General features: G+C 52.1%; 1 protein-coding gene across 1 annotated transcript in view; it reads right to left on the reverse strand.

Moving 5' to 3' along the window:
* Window positions 1-5,398, reverse strand: part of LOC143024941 (uncharacterized) — a 208,071-nt gene that overhangs the window by 84,837 nt on the left and 117,836 nt on the right. The window lies entirely within an intron of this gene.

A 5,398-nucleotide genomic window follows, 5' to 3' on the forward strand; every position in this document is an offset into this window, starting at 1 on the left:
GAAGACAACACAACACATGAGGTCGAGGCCGCCACGACCCGAAGCGATCTGGGCCGCACGGACGGACGGCCCCCGCGCGCGGCTCCAGCGGCACCCGGCAGCAGCAGCAGCAGCAGAGTGTCAGCGCCATTGCCACCACCACGTGCGCCGCGGAGGGGTCGGGAGGGAGGGAGGGAGGGAGGGAGGAAGGGAGGAAGGGAGGGAGGAAGGAAGGGAGGGAGGGAGGGAGGGAGGGAAGGAGGGAGCAGAGGCAACAGAGGGAAAAGCGGGTGGAGGTGGTGAGGGGAGATACGGGTGATGACAACAGAGAAAGAGGAGAGAGAGAGAGAGAGAGAGAGAGAGAGAGAGAGAGAGAGAGAGAGAGAGAGAATGGGTGAGAAAGAACAGGAGTGAAAAAGGGAAAGGAGGAGGAGGAGAGGGAGAGAGGGAAGGGAGGACTGAAGAGAACCAGGAATAGCAGGAGGAGGAGGAGGAGGGGAGGAGGAGAAAGAATAATAAAGGGAAGAGTGGGGGAGTAGGAGAGAGGGAAACAGGGAGACAGGGAGAGAGGATGAAGGACCAAGAGGAGGACCACGAGAAGGAGGAGTAGGGCTGGGAAGAGGAGGAGGAGGAGGAGGAGGAGGAGGAAGATGAGACTTAGGATTCGTAGAGCAATACGAAAGACAGACATGGATGAACCATTTGGCGAAGAGAAATTTATGCTTTCACAGAAATGGAGGAGGAGGAGGAGGAGGAGGAGGAGGAGGAGGAGGAGGAGGAGGAGGAGGACGGGGAAGGGATAATGCGAAGAAGGCAAAGGATAAGAACGAGGGGGGAGAAGAAGGATGAGAAGAATGAGGATAAAGAGGTAAAGGACGGAGGAGGAGGAGGAGGTAAGGGGAGGAAGAAGATGGTGGAGGAGAGCAAGGAGATGGAGTAGGAGAAGAAGGTAAAGAAGAAGGGGGGAGGAAAATAAGAAAGAGGAGAAGAAGGAGAAGGTAGGGTCTGTCTAAGTGGAAGGGAAGATGGGCAATTAGTGGAGGTGAGGTGAGGTGGAGGTGGAGATGGAGGAGGAAAACAAAACGAACCTGGGATGAAGGCGGGTGGGCGATGGAGGGGAGCAGGGGAGAGGGGAGGAGGAGGAGGAGGAGGAGGAGGAGGAGGGGAGAGGGGGAGAGGGGGGAGTGGCGGAGGCAAGATCTGTAACATGAAGCTTATATGGATTGCAGATGGGACGCAGTAGTCGTGGTGGTGGTGGTGGTGGTGACTGTTGTGGTGGAAGTGGTGATGACAGTAATGGTGATACCAGGAATCTATGATACAGGTTGTGGTGTTCCTGGTGATGATGTGATGTCTGGTGTTGGCAATGATGCTGGTGGTAGTTCTGGAGCTAGTGGTGGTAATACGATGATTATGATGATGATGATGATGATGATGATGATGATGATGATGATGATGATGATAATGATGATGATGATTATGACGGTGTTGATGATAATGATGATGATGATGATGATGATGATGATGATGATGATGGATGATGATGATGATTATGATGATGATGACGATGGTGATGATGATGAAAATGGTAATGACGATGAAGTGAAGCGAAATGGGGTCAGAGTAGGAACGGTGGAGGTGGAGGAGGTGGAGGAGAGAACTGGGCTACCGGTAGATAGTAAAGGAGATGGAGAAGACGGAGGTAGGTGGTGGTTGTGTTGGTGGTAGTGGTGGTGGTGAAGGTAGTGGTGGTAGTGGTGAAGGTAGTGGTGGTAGTGGTGGTGGTGTTGACTGTGGTGGTGGTGATGGTGTTGACTGTGGTGGTGGTGGTGTTGACTGTGGTGGTGGTGATGGTGTTGACTGTGGTGGTGGTGGTGGTGATGGTGTTGACTGTGGTGGTAGTGGTGGTGGTGGTGGCAGTAAATGTTGTAGAGGTGCTGGAGACGATGTACCCGAGTGTTGGAGAAGGTGTTGGAGAAGAAGAGAAAGTATGAGTGGAGAGCGCACTTAAAGAAGAAAAATGAGGAGGAAGAGGAGGAGGAGGAGGAGGAGGAGGGAGAGGAGGAGGAGGAGGAGGAAGAGGAGGAGGAGGAGGAGAAGTGGCAGATGGTCCCCCTGTTCGAAGTGTGTTTCGATGGGATCGCGACCCTATTCGGAGGGAGGGAGGGAGGGAGGGAGGATGGGTGGGAGGTAGGGAGGTCCGTCCATGGGGCACATACACATATATACATACATACACACACACACACACACACACACACACACACACACACACAAATGTTAAAAATCAAACAAAACAAACAAATGATTAAATAAATGAATATGTAAATAAATTAATAACACAATTAATTAAGATATTCTTGAAGGAGTTGGGATGGACTGGCGTCCAAGTGTGCTATGAGTGTTGCTGCGTAGGACGAAGAGCGGAAGAACGAGGCAGGAGGAGGAGGAGGAGGAGGAGGAGGAGGAGGAGGAGGAGGAGGAGGAGGAGGAGGAGGAGGAGGAGGAGGAGGAGGAGGAGGAAGGGAAGAGGAGAAGACTAATAAAGAAGAAATAAAAGGGAGGAGACCCGATAGTCTGGGCTCAACATGCAGAGTGGGGGGGAGGGGGAAGAGAAAAATGTGGAGGAAGTGGAGGAGGTGGAGGAAGGGAGGGAGGAAGGGGTCGGAGGAGGAGAAGGGGTGAGGAGAAAAGAGGGGAGTGGGGGGGGAAGACTAAGGGGAAAAGGAGAAGGGGGAGGGAGGGAGTAGGAGGAGGAAGTGGAGAATGAAGAGGAGAGAAGGAGAGGAGGAGAGGAGGGGAGAGAGGAACGTAGGCTTGAGACAAGATTTGAAGACGGGGAAGGAGGAAGATGCGGCTCGAAGAAGTAGCAAAGAAGAGGAGGGTGAGGAGAGGAGAAGGAGGAGGAGGAGGAGGAGGAGGAGGAGGAGGAGAGGAGTGAAGGAAAGGCGAGAGGACGGGGATGAGGAGGAGGAGGCACCAGGAAAACAAGGGAAAGGAGGAGAGGGAGGAGGTGGAAGAGGGAGAGGAGGAGGAGGAGGAGGAGGAAGAGAGGGGAACATGCGCTGGAAACTGCAGGAGTAAAGTGGAAGGACAGAAGCATACACAGAAGTGGAGGGAGGAGGAGGAGGAGGAGGAGGAGGAGGAGGAGGAGGAGGAGGAGGAGGAGGAGGAGGAGGAGGAGGAGGAGAAGAGTGAGAAGAGGAACAAGGGGAAAGACTGGAAGAGTAGAAAGGATGAGTAGGAGGAGGAAGAGGAGGATGGAGGCAGGATGTAAAAGAGAGAAAAGGATAGAGAAAAGAGAGAGGAAACGAGAGAGGAGAGGAGGAAGGAGAGAGGCGGGAGAAAACAAAATGAAGGAGAGAAGAGGAAGGTGAGAGGAAGAGAGAAGAGGAAAGGGAGAAGAGGGAGGAGAGAGGAGGGAAGAAGAAGGAGGAGGGAGGAGGGAGGAGGGAGGAGGGAGGAGGGAGGAGGGGGGAGGGAGGGGATAGGTAAGCAAAGGCCGTGGAAACGTCCTGTTGGGTGTTTATACAACTCTTCCCCTCAGCTTCACCACCACCATCTTCCTCCCCTCCCTTCCCTCTCCCTCTCCCTCTCCCTCTCACCCTCTCTCACCCTCCCTCTCCCCCTCCTTCCCATGGTCCACCCGTTCCCGCTCTCCGTTTTCTTCTCAATTCCCGTTTTTTTTTCATAAGTATATAAACACTGATGACGTCATATCAACATGAGTACCAGAAGTCTGGATAATTGCACCTCGTTCCCAATGACAAGCGTTTCTTTCCTTGGGAGGATAATTACCGTCCGGGTCATTAGAGGCTCCTGCGTGACTCTGGTGCATAGGGGTCTCACTAAAGAAAAGTAGACTATAAATCTTGTAATGTCACAACCATTAGTCTTCTATTAATTTTCTTGCCTCTTGTACTGCAAAGGTCCTACACACATACACACACACACACACACACACACACACACACACACACACACACACGCTGTGGTTAGAGTTCTCGCATGCCACGACGGCGATCCGGGTTCGACTCCCGCCCAGGGTTGAAATAATTTCAGTATCGCTTCGCTGCGGGGTGTTACTCCAACTCTCGTTGGCGGGGAGTTGGGTGTGTGTGTGCGTATAAGGTCACAGTATTACCCATAGATGGGTCATATATGAGCTCTCTTCCGGGAGGGAAAGCTGTCGATCACGAGTCCAACACGTGATCCAAGACCATGGTGGATCACACATACACACACACACACACACACACACACACACACACACACACACACACACACACACACACACACACACACACACACACACACAAACACAAACTCGCACGCACACGCACGGAATCTTCACCTGTAATGACACAGTATGTCTACGGCGCCGTCGCGACTTCTTACCAGAGCAAGTCAGCCAATCGCTTGTCGAGTTCGTTCAACAATTCCAAGGAATTCCAACGAATCTAAACAATTATTCCCATCGCATCTCTCTATCTTTCCCCCAACCCCTCTCTCAATCTCTCTCTCTCTTTCTGTGTGTGTGTGTGTGTGTGTGTGTGTGTGTGTGTGTGTGTGTGTGTGTGTGTGTGTGTGTGTGTGTGTGTGTGTGTGTGTGTGTGTTGTGTGTTGTGTGTGTGTGTGTGTGTGTGTGTATTCCCTTGGTCTTATGTATCTCGCTTTTGACTCGTGATGGACTGCTATTTTCTCCTGGAAGAGAGCTCAGAGCTCGTAGGTCCGATCTATGGGTAATGCTATGACCTTGAACACAAACACACACCCAACTCCCCGCCCACGAAAGTCAGAGTAACGACCCGAGGCACAGCGATACCGAAATAATTTCGGCCCTGGGCAGGATTCGAACTGGGTGCTGGGAGCACTTCTGCTTCCCAGTTCAGCGCTTTACCAACTATGCCACCGAGTGTGTAATGTGTGTGTGTGTGTGTGTGTGTGTGTGTGTGTGTGTGTGTGTGTGTGTGTGTGTGTGTGTGTGTGTGTGTGTGTGTGTGTGTGTGTGCGTGCGTGCACATTCCTCACGTACTCCAGCCTTTCCCCAGGGCGAAGCACTCTTTTGGTTTTATTAAGGCTGACGACAGACGCCTTTTGCCCAGTTCTGCGGTGGACACGGGACGAAACGGAGGCCTGAGCGACCGGGACCCACCCGTGACTCGAGTCTTTCCTCTTGTCAATACAAAATGCCTAAAAGTAGAAGGAACTAAACTGTATGAGGAGGAGAAGGGAGGGAATAAAGAATAAAGGAAGAAGAGGAAGAGGAGGACGAGGAGGAGGAGGAAGAAGAGGACAAGACAGAGTAGGAGGAGGAGCAAGAGGAGGAGGAGGAGGAGGAGGAGGAGGAGGAGGAGTTGGGGAAGAATAAATACCTAAATCAATGAATTACCAAATAAATATATAAATAAACAAATAA

The sequence above is a fragment of the Oratosquilla oratoria genome, chromosome 4 (assembly GCF_046742065.1).
Source record: "Oratosquilla oratoria isolate Oo_2021 chromosome 4, ASM4674206v1, whole genome shotgun sequence".
Classification (NCBI taxonomy): domain Eukaryota; kingdom Metazoa; phylum Arthropoda; class Malacostraca; order Stomatopoda; family Squillidae; genus Oratosquilla; species Oratosquilla oratoria.